At 41.5% G+C, this 16,637-nt stretch overlaps 1 protein-coding gene across 1 annotated transcript in view; it reads right to left on the bottom strand.

Moving 5' to 3' along the window:
- EIF1B (eukaryotic translation initiation factor 1B) overlaps positions 1 to 16,637 on the bottom strand; it is a 115,621-nt gene that overhangs the window by 87,971 nt on the left and 11,013 nt on the right. The window lies entirely within an intron of this gene.

Genomic DNA, 16,637 nt, shown 5'->3' with positions numbered 1-16,637 from the left:
TGTATTCGCAAAAAGAAAAGGAGTACTTGTGGCACCTTAGAGACTAACCAATTTATTTGAGCATGAGCTTTCGTGAGCTACAGCTCACTTCATGGGATGCATACCGTGGAAACTGCAGCAGACTTTATATATACACAGAGAATATGAAACAATACCTCCTCCCACCCCACTGTCCTGCTGGTAATAGCTTATCTAAAGTGATCATCAGGTGGGCCATTTCCAGCACAAATCCAGGTTTTCTCACCCTCCACCCCCCCACACAAATTCACTCTCCTGCTGGTGATAGCCCATCCAAAGTGACAACTCTTTACACAATGTGCATGATAATCAAGTTGGGCTATTTCCTGCACAAATCCAGGTTTTCTCACATCCCCCCCACCCCCATACACACACAAACTCACTCTCCTGCTGGTAATAGCTCATCCAAACTGACCACTCTCCAAGTTTAAATCCAAGTTAAACCAGAACATCTGGGGGGGGGGGTAGGAAAAAACAAGAGGAAACAGGCTACCTTGCATAATGGCTTAGCCACTCCAAGTCTCTATTTAAGCCTAAATTAATAGTATCCAATTTGCAAATGAATTCCAATTCAGCAGTTTCTCGCTGGAGTCTGGATTTGAAGTTTTTTTGTTTTTTTGTTTTAATCATGTCTGTGATTGCGTGACCAGAGAGATTGAAGTGTTCTCCGACTGGTTTATGAATGTTATAATTCTTGACATCTGATTTGTGTCCATTTATTCTTTTACGTAGAGACTGTCCAGTTTGACCAATGTACATGGCAGAGGGGCATTGCTGGCACATGATGGCATATATCACATTGGTGGATGTGCAGGTGAACGAGCCTCTGATAGTGAGGCTGATGTTATTAGGCCCTGTGATGGTGTCCCCTGAATAGATATGTGGGCACAATTGGCAACGGGCTTTGTTGCAAGGATAAGTTCCTGGGTTAGTGGTTCTGTTGTGTGGTATGTGGTTGTTGGTGAGTATTTGCTTCAGGTTGCGGGGCTGTCTGTAGGCAAGGACTGGCCTGTCTCCCAAGATTTGTGAGAGTGTTGGGTCATCCTTTAGGATAGGTTGTAGATTCTTCAGATAGGGCCTAATCCAAAGCCTATTGGAGTCAATCGAAAGACTTGTAGTGGGCTTTGGCTCAGACTAATAAAGGATAAACTTATTTTCATCACCAGATGAAGGAAATTAATCCCCTGGCCAGCTCCCATCTTAAAGTCTGTTGATTTTATCCTCTCAGAGGTCAAGTTCCAGAAGTAAGTATCACTTTCAGCACCTGCTAGTCAATCTTTTCCACTCCTGTGGAGTTTTGTTTAGAGAAAGCATTCAATTATAAACAAGGTCTTCAGGCAGGTAACAACCCAGATGCAAAACTTCAATTGATTTCAGTGGGAATGTATACGAGTTATGCATTGTGAGGACTCCTCTCTCTAGTAGGTTGTTTCAAACTCTTACAACCTTCGGGGAAGCAGGTGCAGGAATTGCTCTATCATACAGATCTATCTGAATGCCTTTATCCACACAGACAGAACCTCAGTGTCATTGAAGGCAACCCTGTTGTCAATGTCACAAATCACAGATGCCTAAAAGCAACTCTACCTCCAACTGTCACAAACAGTCTTGATAGCTCCTCCCAGCCTCAGCTCTTAAACGTTGGAGTAAGGCACCTTTGGACAATGGCCCATTCTTACATGGAGTGCAGGCTCATTGAGCCCACATGCTCAGGTTGCTTCCTAAAGCCGATCCCCTTGCTAAGACTTTCCTCCCGCAGTTTCCCTGTAGTAGCACTTGTCTTGTCCCACAGCCTGGTCAGTCCCTTCTCAAATGGCAATCCTGTCATCCAATCAGAGGAGAGCTAACAACAGGCAGTAGGGGCAGGATTTCCAGCCAGCTCTCTAGCCAGCTAGGCCTCTCGGGGCATGGAGGGGTCAGTTCCTCCTGTCTGCCCATCCCCAGCTAATCAGGGCGGCAGGACTGTGGAATGGCAGCTCCATATTTGTATTTTCTGTTCACAAAGGGCAACCAAGTATGAATGATGTTTTATTTAGATTGAGGTAAATGAGGAGACAGGAAAGAACAGAAGAAAGGTTTCCATCTACCTGTATTAGGTACTGATTATATATTATAAATTGGAAGAACATTATTAAGGATGCAAAGTCAAGAACTCAAAAGTTAGGAAATGCCAGAATTAAGGCTGCCTGAGCAACCTTTAACTCGCCCCTTTTGTGTGTATATATTATGATTCAGCCTTTAATTGTATGATCATATACTATCTTTTCCCCTGGAAGGGGTCCTGTGTAAAAAATACAGTACTCTAGTGGCCTCTGTCAGCATTTTGACACCCTCGCTCCGCCCCCACTCCTCTTCTCATAAATTAAACTGCAGCTTCACTGGAATTCCACCAAAAACTTAGCTCCATGCTCTCACAATCTAAATTCTGCATTGAGTATTTTCCTGGCATACATTGTCTTTTCTATCATTATTCACATCATTCTGCTGTCTTTGGTGTCACTTTGGGAAATTTACAGGAAATGGCAGATTCATCATTGACATGTGTATTTATTTAACAAAATTAAATCTTGTAACAGTTGATTAATTGTGGAAGGGGAGATTTTCATCGGGGAGATGGGGGGGGGGGGCGGGAAATGTTTCCACAGAAGCATCAGAAAAACAATCCTTTTTACAAAAGCTTTGTCCTGTTGCAAGATTTGAACTTAAATGTATCTCTATAAATTAATAACCATTGCATTACATTTCTAATTTGTAAAACTTCAGTTGCTTATAACATATTATACCCTATTACCACAAACATAGAGACTAAGTTTAAATAAACCACTATTTGGTTTTAGAAAACTGGGGGTGTGGGTTACCCTTAAATGGTTTGTATTAGCTGTAACTTTATCCTTTACAGGGCTGATCCTCAGCTAGCATAAATCAGCCCAGCTCCATTGGCTTCACAGATTGGAGTCAGTGGAGCAACACCATTCAATCATTTGAGGCTTTGGCCCATAAGCAATACAGGAGGACAGCATACAGAAAAAATCATTAAGTGCAAAGGACATAAGACAGAATTCAGAAGCAAGAGCATAAGAACTGAGAAGCTGAAATCCATAATGATGAGTTCAGGAGATTATGAGTGCCAACAGGTTGACTTAGTGTGATCCTCATAGGCAGCACATAATGGAGACCAGAGGAGGCTAAGCCTCCCCAAACCTCGCACCGCTGGGGGTGGGGGGCATTGGCGGATTTGAAAAACCTTCCCCCACCACAGCCCCAGGGCTGGAGAAGCTCTTGCTCCCCACTGGCTCTAGGGCCGCGGTGGGGGCACAGAGTTTTTCTGGGCGGCAGGGGGGAAGAAGCGAGGTGAGTCAGGGCCTCAAGGGGGAAAAGAGGAAGAATGCGGGCAGAATGGAGGGGCATGGGTGGAATGGTGGAATGGGGCACGGCTGCAGGGAGAGGGGCAGAATGAGGGAGGGGTTCTGTGCTCAGCTCTCCAGCCTGGGCAGAGAGCTCCAGAGGACCCAGCTGAGGCTGAGAGCTCTTAACCCCACCTCCCCCCCCCCATGACCCCAACCAAGTTCAGAGTGGGGGGGGGAGGCTGAGAGCAGCGAGTAGGGGCAGGGCCTCTGCTGGAAGGGGCGGGCAGAGGCCAGCCTTCCCAAGAGGAATCTTCACCCGCCACCCATGGTGATCCTGGAGAGCAAAACTCTTCGCAAGTCTCTGCATTTTAATTTAATTTTAAATGAAGCTTCTTAAACATTTTAAAAACCTTATTTACTTTACATATAACAATCGTTTAGTTCTATATTATAGACTTATAGAAGGAGACCTTCTAAAAACGTTAAAATGTATTACTGTAAACCTTAAATTAGCATGAATAAATGAAGACTCGGCACACCACTTTCGAAAGGTTGCAACCCCTGGCATAGCTCCATTCATATCAGCTGAAAAGCTGGTCGATGTAAATTTAACGTGATATACTCGTCCGACATGTATTATTTTCTATGCAGAAGAAATCATGTGCAGGCCCCAGAAAACTCAAAGCAATATTTTGTGTTTCATACAGCGGAGAGGTGTGCACAAAACAAATTCACGTCAATAGGGGAGAAGCAATATAAGGGACCGTATGTGCATATGTGTTTGCAGTTGCCAGGCTAAAGTAGATTTTTAATCTGTCTGAATGAAAATGAGTGTGTGGGTAAAGCAAGTCAAACAAGACAATGGGTTTTTTTTCAAAACCAAAGGGACAGATGCAATGGAACTATACTAATTTATACCAGCGGAGGCTCGGATCCGTGAGATCTAACTTTGGAAATGAAATAAAGCAAGTGGGAAAATCCTGCACAGACTATGAAAAACAGTACACACATGTATGCACTACAGCAGTGCTATTTTTAAACGTAGCTGCTGTGACTTCTTGGGCATTTCAAACCAACGTGTTGACACACACTTTTTATATTCGGTGCTTGGTAGTGCATGCAGCAGTCTTTTGCCTCTGCAAGTCTTGTTTTGAAACTATTTTATGGTCATAAGGGAAAAAATAAAAGTGAGCAAAGTCAGTGGGAATTTCCCCTGTGTCAGGACTGCAAGGCCCTAGAGCCGGGTCTCAACCTGATTCTCCTGTGTCATAAATATAAAGGGAAGGGTAAACCCCTTTGAAATCCCTCCTGGCCAGGGGAAAGCTCCTCTCACCTGTAAAGGGTTAAGAAGCTAAAGGTAACCTCGCTGGCACCTGACCAAAATGACCAATGAGGAGACAAGATACTTTCAAAAGCTGGGAGGAGGGAGAGAAACAAAGGGTCTGTCTATATTCTGTCTTTGCCGGGGATAGACCAGGAATGGAGTCTTAGAACTTTTAGTAAGTAATCTAGCTAGGTACGTGTTAGATTATGATTTCTTTAAATGGCTGAGAAAAGAACTGTGCTGAATAGAATAACTATTTCTGTCTGTGTATCTTTTTTGTAACTTAAGGTTTTGCCTAGAGGGGTTCTCTATGTTTTGAATCTAATGACCCTGTAAGGTATCTACCATCCTGATTTTATGGGGGGATTTCTTTATTTCTATTTACTTCTATTTTTATTAAAAGTCTTTTTGTAAGAAAACTGAATGCTTTTTCATTGTTCTCAGATCCAAGGGTTTGGGTCTGTGGTCACCTATGCAAATTGGTGAGGCTTTTTATCCAACATTTCCCAGGAAAGGGGGGTGCAAGTGTTGGGAGGATTGTTCATTGTTCTTAAGATCCAAGGGTCTGGATCTGTAGTCACCTAGGCAAATTGGTGAGGCTTTTTACCAAACCTTGTCCAGGAAGTGGGGTGCAAGGTTTTGGGAAGTATTTTGGGGGGAAAGACGTTTCCAAACAGCTCTTCCCCAGTAACCAGTATTAGTTTGGTGGTGGTAGCGGCCAATCCAAGGACAAAGGGTGGAATATTTTGTACCTTGGGGAAGTTTTGACCTAAGCTGGTAAAGATAAGCTTAGGAGGTTTTTCATGCAGGTCCCCACATCTTTACCCTAGAGTTCAGAGTGGGGGAGGAACCTTGACATCCTGTCTCTTACAGTGTAATAGCTTTAGTGATATCAGTGGTATTACTTCTGATTTACACTGCTGGAAGGAACTGGAAGGTCAGGCTTCTTGTCTCCAGCAGACATTTTGCCAGATCACCAAGCCACCACAGGAAGCAGATGTGGGAAGACAGTCTCCTGACCCTACTGATTCCATTTGCACCATTGACCTACTTTGTTTCAGTCACGGATTTGCGCTCCTCAAATGACCACTTTCACTACACTCTATTGGAGGAATAGGGCTCTCAGATGGATCAGGAAGGATGCATCTCTGAGTTGAAAGGTTTAATTTGTGGACACCCAAGGTACCAGGGCTGTGGGAGGAGCGTGAAGTCTTCATGGCAGGGACTGTTCCTTATACTGTTTATCACAATGGGGCCCCCGATTTTGGTTAGGGTTTCTAGGAGTTACAGAAACACAAATTAGCATACTGTAACACTGTCTGTAATAATGTCTCTTTTAGGTATGTCTACACAGCATTCGGGAGATGTGATTGGGGCAAGTGTAGGCCTACACAAGCTAGCTGTGATTGAACAACCTCACCCTCCCTCCGGTTGTGGTCAAGCTGTGCTTGACTACCGTGCTGCAGGCTAGCTGCTTAAATATGTACCTGGAGTCCCAGACTCGCTGGTTCTCAGGTGGCTGGCCCATACTGCTGCCCATGCTACCAGGGCTTCACAGCTCCCTTTAATTAGTTAACTTGATCAAAGCTAGCTGAGGTGGGTGCTGCAATCACACCTCCTGATTTCTGTGCAGACATACCCTTTATACCCATTCGCTTCACACAGGTACCCCTTCAAAACTATTCTGTTTTTTTTTTTTAACGTCTTGGAGAACTGCTTAACGTCAGGTGCATTAGGGTGGCCTGAAAAATAGCCGAGGGAAACCTTTTAAAAAGGGTTAAAAAGCTTGTTTATGAGTTTTTTTTTTCCACCCAAAGAACCAAGCAAAGAAACCACCCCAGGAGCAGAAAATTCCACGTCATACACACCTTGTCTTGCTCCTTGCAGAACTACTGTGCTTATATAAGCTCGTGCCCTTCTGTATTACAATACTGAGTGAGTAGAAAGAGAATGGTTTCTTTGTGTTCAAACTGCCAGTGGTCTAGTCTGTCATTCTGCAGCTACTAGAAAGGGGGCACTTCCTCCTCTGAATATGAAATAGCTTCTGCGGCTGTGAAGCCTGTTTTCTGCTAGATTCAGTCCTTGGTACTTCCAGAAGAATGCAGCTGCATTACGAACATAGCAGGGTGCTGACAAGCCCTCTCTATAGCATGGGATGAGATCACACCTACAGTATTGTGTTCGGTTTTGGGCACCTCCTTACCATGAAGAGATAATTCAGAGAAGAACAATAAAATGGATTAAGGGAATGAAGGGACACATATCTACAGTTTAGCTAATCAGTGATTAAGAAGAACAGGATAACTTCCTATATGTGTTTGTCGTAGCTAAGACAATCCACGTATTACAGAACAGTCCTACATAGCAAATTCCCTAAAGTAAGTGTTTGAATAAATCAGTGCCTTTAAAGCAAGCAGATGAAACAATCATCCCTACAGACTGAGGGAAACCCTCCCTTTAATACAAATTAAATTGCAGGCCAGCAAGTTTAGCTGTGTGGATGGGGGAAGGGCTGAGCACCCACTGCACTGCCCCTGCTAGCTGGGGAGCGCCAGGAAGTGCTTCCCCTGGGCTGACATCCTGAGCCCTCTGTGTAAAGCACACACTTTCAACTGTCTATTTGTCCCACCTACTGACCATTAACATACATATTTGTAAAAAAAAAATAAAAAGTACTGGGGCTCCATGAACATGGCCATTTTACTGTATCTGAACTGCTTGTTTTTCCATGGTCGGGGAAACAAGCAACCTTAGATAGAATCATCCTTCCCTAGGAAGTGGTGCCAGTCACCTGTAACAATTAACGCTGTCTGCTACACACCACCATTCACCACTGAAGAATCCTTCCTAATCAAGCCTCTACTGCCTTTGGGTAGAAGTTTGCATGTTTTGTTCATGCAAAATTCCTATTGATTTTTAACAAGAGTCTTACCTGGGCGTCAGGGGGAGGAGGAGGCAGGATCAGGCAAGCAGTAGCAGTAAAGCCCCTGTTCTAGCTCAGTAGTTTAGGGCATCCAGGTGTTTTTGATCAAAGTATTCTAATTGTTAATATTATTTGTTAAGTGTATTGTGCCCAGAGGCCCTGATCAGCGATCCGGGCCCTATCATGCTAGGCGCTGTACATACATATATATAATAAATATAGTCCCCTCTCCAAAGAGCTTGTGATGTAAACATATAATAATGTTGTCTATTTACTATTAAGCTTGCAGTCTGTGCAGTGCTTAGTACATGTTTATTTAGGCTATTTAAATCCTCCCCAACCAAGTTTAAAACCATTTGCTTTGTCAATTCTAAAAATAACCAACCCATTATTTTCAAGGCAACTTGTATGCTGTCCTGTTCTCCATAGTAAATTGCCTTGTACCATCTCATAGACCTTGAGTATGTGGGCTGTGTGTGCACAGAGGAGTTTTCTCTCCCCTCCACCCTAACCAGAGAGTAACAGCACAGCCGGTAGCTCTGCAGAAGCCTCCACAGTGGCTGTACTTCCATTCTGTTAAGCGTGGTTTGGTAAGTGGATCTGCTTTAGATTGGATCCTGTCACTACCCTGGCCCAGACAGCTCGTGTGCAGAGTCCCCAAGTCCTGTTCTAGATCTGCTGGGCCCAGGGAGTTCTGTGGGTGTGCTAAATGGCGATAGGGTGTATCCACTGAGGAAGAACGACAAGGAGTCCGGTGGCACCTTAAGGTTTTGTTTTTGTGGATACAGACAAGACAGCTACCCCCGATACATTGAGGAAGAGTAACTAATTGACTGATTGGGGTGTCCCATCAAGAAAGGTTTTCTCCGTTAACATAAAACCAACACAGACTTGTTTTCACTGTTAAAATTAAATAATTAATAACTCTCATAATCCACTTTCTGGGACATATTCCATTCAAATAATGAATTACAACACATTAGCGAGGGCTGTAGTGGAAAACTGGATCTGTGCCAGGAGGCTGGCTATTTAGGTCTCAATGTTTCAGACAGCAGGCTTAAGCAATGCCAGTAAATTCACAAATCTTTTTTATAGTCAGTAACAGTTAATAACTGATGCGTACAGGCAATGGGGCCAAAAGTAGACGGTCAACCTCATAATTTGTGAATGTTGCAAAAGTATATGAATCTGACACAACCAGCCCTGTGTGTGAGGAAAAATGGCTAATGGCTTGTCTTCACAGCAGAGTTAATCTGAGTTAGAACTCATGTGTTGCCCCTAACTAGAGTCCCAACCACACACAGAATCCCTTGAGTGTGATGGTGCTTTTAACTCGAGTTAGCTGGCCCACTAGGGAGTACAGGCTACCCCTCAAGTTAGCTCTGCTTGTGAACAGTTAATACAACCATGCTGTGCAGCTCGAATGTTATTTTGCAGTGTGGCCACTCTCAATAGAGCTAAGCTAATTTGAGAGGAATTAATTAGATTATAGATAATAATTTGAGTTAACTTGGCAAAAAAAGGCACAGTGTGAATTAATAGTGGAAATTAGGGAGAGGCTGTAAGAGATGCCATATTTTGTCTCAATCTCTTTGTTTCAAAAAGGTATAGAGAATAAGACGGAGAATATCTTATTACCCTTAAATAAATCCATGGTATGCCCACATCTTGAATACTATGTACAGATGTGGTCCCCTCATCTCAAAAAAATTATACTGGCATTAGAAAAGGTTCAGAAAAGGGCAATTAAAATGATTAGGGGTTTGGAACGGGTCCCATATGAGGAGAGATTAAAGAGGCTAGGACTTTTCAGCTTGGAAAAGAGGAGGCTAAGGGGGGATATGATAGAGCTGTATAAAATCATGAGTGGTGTGGAGAAAGTGAATAAGGAAAAGTTATTTACTTGTTCCCATAATATAAGAACTAGGAGCCACCAAATGAAATTAAAGGGTAGCAGGTTTAAAACAAATAAAAGGAAGTTCTTCTTCACTCAGCGCACAGTCAACCTGTGGAACTCTTGCCTGAGGAGGTTGTGAAGGGTAGGACTATAATAGGGTTTAAAAGAGAACTGGATAAATTCATGGAGGTTAAATCCATTAATGGCTATTAGCGAGGATGGGTAAAGAATGGTGTCCCTAGCCTCTGTTTGTCAGAAGGTGGAGATGGATGGCAGGAGCGAGATCACTTGATCATTACCTTATGCTCTTCCTTGAAGATAAAGGGTTGTGGCCGAGGAATGTTCAGTGCCTCTGAGGGGGACTGGAGTGTGTGTATGTATGGGGTGAGGGAGGGAGTGAATGGGCTGTGAGAAGGAACAGAAACACCTTCCCTTTTCTAGAAACCAAGAAGGTGATTGTGGCAATGGGAAAAGTGTAACCCCCACCCCCCACTCCCCTTCCAGGAGAGGAAGTAGACAAACAAGGGAGCCCTGATCTTCACCCGGCAATTGGGAGGGGAGAAAGAAAAACTTTCTCCTTTCCTTCTCAGTCACCTCCTTCCCGGTCATGGTGGTGATTGTCTCAGAAGGGAGAAGTGGGCAGAAAGAGAGTGGAAAGTGAATCCTGCTCCTTAGAGCACTTTTGAAGCATTCTCTTTCCAAGTCACCATCTCATCAAGCCCCAGTAGCCTGCTCACACAGGTTTTATTAGGGGTAATGCTTTCTCCAGCTGTCAAGCTGCCCATTGTTAAAAATCATGTTTCTGCCCTTGTTTTATAATCCCTTTGTTTTACACAAATAGCTCACTAGCAGGAACATTCTCAATCTTTCAGCTCTGAACAGCTCAAATAGGGTTTCAATTATATTACTACTCACTATCTCTCATTCTTTAAACGGCTGGCTTTGCACTATGAAGCTTTTCCTTGCAGTCATAGTAAATAGTGACCTTGTTTTTTACGTTCCTGGATCGTGTGAGGGTACAGGCAGAATATTCTGTTATTTCCTTGCTACTCACTAGTCATGTTCATGGTGGGTTATTATTCTGTCTTTCAAACTCAGCATTTTTCCCCCCGGCATCTTTCCTGTCTGCTTTCTCAGCTCCTTTCAGTGACCCTTTGACTCTGTCTGCTTCCATTGGTACCTTTTCCATTGCAATGGGAATCTGTTTATCAGCCTCCAAGTCTGAATGGAGTAGCCACTTTTGCAAGTAGCCACAGCAGACAGTTATAGCAGCAGGGCTGGTCAGTGTGACCGAGATTAGGGCTGTATTAGAGGGGTGGGTAGGTGAGGTTTGGTGGCCTGCAATGTGCAGGAGGTCAGACTAGATGATCATGATGATCCCTTCTGACTTTAAAGTCTATGAAATACATTTCACAAGTGGTTACTATCCACTCAGTTACTTAATATGGAAAATAACATTAATATAAATAAAAATAATAATAAAATCTACCTAGAGCTGGTCAGAAATGTTCAGATGGAACGTTTTCCTGTCAGAAAGTGCTGATTTGTCAAAGTTGAAATGTTCCGAAGGAAAATGTTGATTTCAACAAAATTCTGCCTGGATGTCCTGGGAACTGGAATGGAACCCTGCCGGGTTCCCTGCCAGCTCATCCACCCAACTCATTGACAACCTGCCTCTGGGGTGTTGGGGAACCTGCTCCCAGTTATCAGCAGCCCAGTCTCCCTGGGACCCTGGCTCCCAAGCTCTCTGCCTGGCAAGATGCTGAGGCTTCGAGCAGCTCAGGGAGCCTTTCAACATTTCATTTTCATTCTGTTTGGAACTTTTTTTTTAATTTCAGAATTTCACATAAAATAGAAATTCTAGTTTCCAGCTAGCTCTACTTCTAACCACTAAAGATAGTGCACACTACTAGAAGCTGGTTGTAACATAAGAGCAGGTTTATTGCCTACCAGAAGGCCAGGATTTTCCAACCTGGCTGCCTAAAATTAGACACCTAAACCTATATTTAGGCACCTCAATAAAGGATCAGATTTTCAAAGGTGTGGGTGCTCAGCATCTTTGAAAAATCAGACCATTTTTATTTAGGACCCTAAAGATGTATTTAGGCATTTACTTAAATTAAAATTTGTGGCCAAAATGTACAACAAAATATCTGGACTTTTCTTTGACCTGTAATGTACAAGGAAAAAATAATTTTTATGACTAACAATTGTGTGCTATTAATTATCTAGCATAGACTCATTCTCTTTCCTCAAATCACATCATTATAAAATTAGAAGCATCTGCTTATATAATTAACTAGTCATTCATGCTACTCTGCAGGGATGAGATTCTGAATAAGTTCAAAATCAGCAGATCAAGATTTCCCTTCTCTACACTGGGTCAGATTTATGACAGAGAAAGATATCATGTTCCCTCTTCTTTCCTGTTCACACTCTGGTTCTCTCTCCTAATATATTTTGAGTTCACTGGGGCTTTGGAAAGCACGGAAACTTTGGCTCAAGTCAACCAGACTTCCACTTACATTGAGAGGAGAACAAAAGATCTAAGCACGGCAATTAATAGATTTGTAGAATTTAGGCCAGAAGGCTTATCTAGTTATTAATGCTTATCTAGTCTGACATGTCCTGCGTAACACAGGTTGTAGAATTTCACAAAGCAATTCTTGCATCAAACCCATAACTTCTGGTTGAGTTGGAGCATATCTTTAAGAAAGACAGTCAATCTTAGTTTAAAGACTTCAAGTGACAGAGAAGTCACCCATCACATCCCTAGGTAAGTTTTTCCAATAGTTAATTACCCTCACTGTTAAAAATTTGCCTCTTATTTCTAGTCTTTATTTGTGCAGCTTCTAGTCACTGGATCTTACTATGCCTTTCTCTGCTGACTTAAAGAGAAATCTTCAGACTGCTCAGAAATCTTCTCCCATGTAAGTACTTAGGTCAGATTTGTAAAGGTAATGTAGACGATTAAAGTTGCAGATAGCGTCTTAGTAGGATTTTCAAAAGTGTCTAAGTTAGGCACTGAGGCACTTTTGAAAATCTCACTAGACAATTATTTGTATCATTAGGTGCCTAAATACATTTACAAATCTGGCCCTTCTAGACCATAATCAAGTCATTTAATGGTGTAATGCAGTCCCAATCATGTGCTGCTGCAGCCTGGCCCAGATATGGTTTTGGGTAAAAAGATGTTACAGGAGACTGAAGATATATACAACTCCCACTACATAGCAATCACCGAGCACAATTCATAAGGCCATTTTTAGCAAGGTTGTACAGTAGAGTATGCAAGAGAATTGCCAATGTTTGCCCTATATGGATGTATGTTATTTACTGATTAGCACATTATTCAACATTTTGCATAAGCAATTCCTACATTACCAAAAGGCACCCCAGTCTCTGCATTTCTTTTACAACAGGGCTGGGTTCCCATGGATTTGTCAGTAAAAGTGCAAAACCATAGCAAGCCAAGTAGGTTCTCAGAGAAATAAACACAGTAGTTCTCAAAAGAAATCTTGGATTTAGATGTAACAATTATTCTTGCACTTCTCGCTGTACAGCAGTTCCATGACTGCCAAATACATGCTAAGTATTTATGCCTTATTTTGGTGTTTAGGCAGTAGAATACCCATGCGTTTAAGGCGCTCACTTGAAAGGAGAGCTTTGTGGTTAAAGCATTGGACATAGACTCAGAAGACCAGAGTTCCAGCTCTACTAATGACTTCCTGTGGGACCTCAGTCAAGCCGCATAAGCACAAAGACAGTTAGTAGTTAAAGCCCTGTTCACACTAGGATCAGAGTGATTTTATTTACAACCATGTCCAAAGACTTAACTACTGTTGTATAGCAGCAGAACTATGCTTGACCATGTTTTTTGCTACAGTCATAGTAAGGATGGTTTAAGAGGGACAACTTACCAAGCCGATAGCTGATTTTTAAGGGCTGTATGACAGCATGCAGACAAAAGCTATATTTGAAAACAGTTTATCATCTACTGTGGGCAGAGACTTATTCTAACTGCCAGTACTTACATCATGTAAAAATATTGTGACTGTCCAGAATGCTAGACGATCCTCCTCTACCTAACATTCCGGACATCGTGTCAACAGCCTTGTTTTAGGACTGTGAGATCATTCCAGAACATGGCACAGTATGCTCAACTACTTAAGTCAGTTAACAGAGCCACAGATTGAAACTTAAAACTGCAACATATCGTTTCTCACTCTGAAAAGTATATTCCACATTTAAATTCTGCTTCCTTTAAGTATTTTTGTTACATAATGAAAAGACAATTCAGAAAGTAGATTACTCAAGGCTCAATTACTTGTAGTGCAATCTCTTTACCATGAAAGTTGAACTTACAAATGTAGAATTATGTACAAAAAATAACTGCATTCAAAAATAAAACAATGTAAAACTTTAGAGCCTACAAGTCCACTCAGTCCTACTTCTTGTTCAGTCAATTGCTCAGACAAATTTTTTCCATTTGCAGCAGATAATGCTGCCTGCTTCTTGTTTACAATATCACCTGAAAGTAAGAACAAGCATTTGGCATGGCACTGTAGCCAGCGTTGGAAGATATTTACATGCCGTATGTGCTAAAGATTCTTATGTCCCTTCATGCTTCAACCACCATTCCAGAGGATATGCATCCATGCTGATGATGAATTCTGCTAGATAATAATCCAAAGTAGAGTGGACCGATGCAAATTCATTTTCATCATCTGAGTCAGATGCCACCAACAGAAGTCGATTTTCTTTTTTGGTGGTTTGGGAGCTGTAGTTTCTGCACCTGAGTGTTGCTCTTTTAAGACTTCTGAATCTCATCCCTCTCAGATTTTGGAAGGCACTTCAGATTCTTAAACCTTGGGTCGAGTGCTATAGCTATCTTTGGAAATCTGATATTGGAATCTTTTGTGTTTTGTCAAATCTGCAGTGAAAGTGTTCTTAAATCAAACAGCATATTCTGGGTCATCATCCTAGACTACCATAACACAAAATATATGGCAGAATGCAAATAAAACAATGGAGCAGGAGACATTCAATTCTCCTCCAAGGAGTTCAGTCACAAATTGTAATTAACGTATCTTTTTAAACAAACATCAGCAGCATGGAAGTATGTCCTCTGTAATGGTGGCTGAAGCATGAAGAGGCATATGCATGTTTAGCATATCTGGCACATAAATACCTTGCAATACAGGCTACAAAAGTGCCATGCGAATGCCTGTTCTTACTTTCAGGTGACATTGAAAATAAGAAGTGGGCAGCATTATCTGCCATAAATGTAAACAAACTTGTTTGTCTTAGCGATTGGCTGAACAAGAAGTAGGACTGAGTGGACTTATAGGCTCTAAAAGTTTACATTTTTTTTATAGGGTGCAGTCATGTAACAAAAAAAATCTACATTTGAGAGTTGCACTTTCACGATAAAGAGATTGCACTATAGTTTTTGTATGAGGTGAACTGAAAAATACTATTTCTTTTGTTTATCATTTTACAGTGCAAATATTTGTAATAAAAAATAAATATAAAGTGAGCACTGTATACTTTGTATTCTGTATTGAAATAGAAATCAATATATTTGAAAATGTAGAAAAATACCCAAAAATATTTAATAAATTTCAATTATTCTATTGTTTAACAGTGTGCCTGATCACAATTAATTTTTTTAATCACAATTAATTTTCTTGAGTTAATCGCATGAGTTAACTGCGATTAATCAACAGCCCTAGAGGATATACATTACTCATATTTTCCAAGAAAGAATCTACCTTAAAAATGGCATAAACTTTAATTTTTTAGAAAATGTACATAAGACAACACTGTACAATTTCTTTTAGATAGTTTCACATTTCTCAAGTAGATAGCATTACTGAAAAACAGGTTAAGATTTAACATGAAGTGATCAGTTACAGGAATGTAACTGAAACAGAACTAAGTCTTCCAAATAGTTTAAAAACAAAACAAAAGCCCACAACAACTTTAAAACACTTTTTATATGTAGATTAGAAGTAGTATGTAAAATGAATCTGTGTAAAAATCAGTAAACACAGAATGGCTCTATTTAGTTTTTCCCTTACTCAGTTTATAAAAACATTTGAACTGCCAATTTGAAAAATATTCAACACATTATTGTCAATGGAAACTTGTATACAACAAACCCCACAGGCTTACAGACACATTAACATTTAAGACTTAATTAATCATGGGCTTCTATAAATGCCTGATGAAAGGAACCTGAATGTACAGAGGCTTAAACTTCAAAAAATGTGTGCTAGCTGTAGGGTCAATGAGTCATCTTAAGGATATTCACACACCTCACTGGTTAGTCCTTGCTTGGACTATTGTGACCAATGCCATGGCACCGAGAATGACTAAAGATTCTTCTGTGAGGGGGGAGAGAGAGAGTTGGAAATAAACACATATGGTAACAAGAATTTTTGGGGACTGCGGTATTTTAAAATAAATATCTACACACTGCAGAGAGTCTGAAAATATTCAGGTTTCAGAGTAGCAGCCGTGTTAGTCTGTATTCGCAAAAAGGAAAGGAGGACTTGTGGCACCTTAGAGACTAACCAGTTTATTTGAGCATAAGCTTTCGTGAGCTACAGCTCACTTCATTGGATGCATTCAGCTGTAGCTCACGAAAGCTTATGCTCAAATAAACTGGTTAGTCTCTAAGGTGCCACAAGTCCTCCTTTTCTTTTTGAAAATATTCAGTTAAAGTTCAACCACCAGCCCCCCCCCCCCCGGCCTTTATCCCCTGCTTACTGCTGGGAGAATCCCCACTAGTTGCCACAGAAGAGAAACAAGCATTCCCTGTTGTGCACATGGATTACAAAGTATGGCCTTTTGTTATATGATATACCTTGTACACATCATCCCAGCCTATAGCAGGAGGAAATTTCAGGCCTGTTTCAACAAGAGCATGGTACAGGTCTATGGACCATTGCCTTCAGTGAGGATGTTGAAAAAGTTAATCACTAACCTGTAGCACGAATACAGGATCTGACCAATACTGTACGGGTGATCAGGCTATCCCCCAGACAGCTGGGTGGTGAATGAAAGCAGGATCTTGTGCAGATTATATGAACAAGGTGATAAGTCTCTGACCCATCAGTAAGA

This window comes from Lepidochelys kempii, chromosome 2 (genome assembly GCF_965140285.1).
Source record: "Lepidochelys kempii isolate rLepKem1 chromosome 2, rLepKem1.hap1, whole genome shotgun sequence".
In the NCBI taxonomy this organism is placed as follows: Eukaryota; Metazoa; Chordata; order Testudines; family Cheloniidae; genus Lepidochelys; species Lepidochelys kempii.
This window is presented reverse-complemented; position numbering and strand designations above follow the sequence as displayed.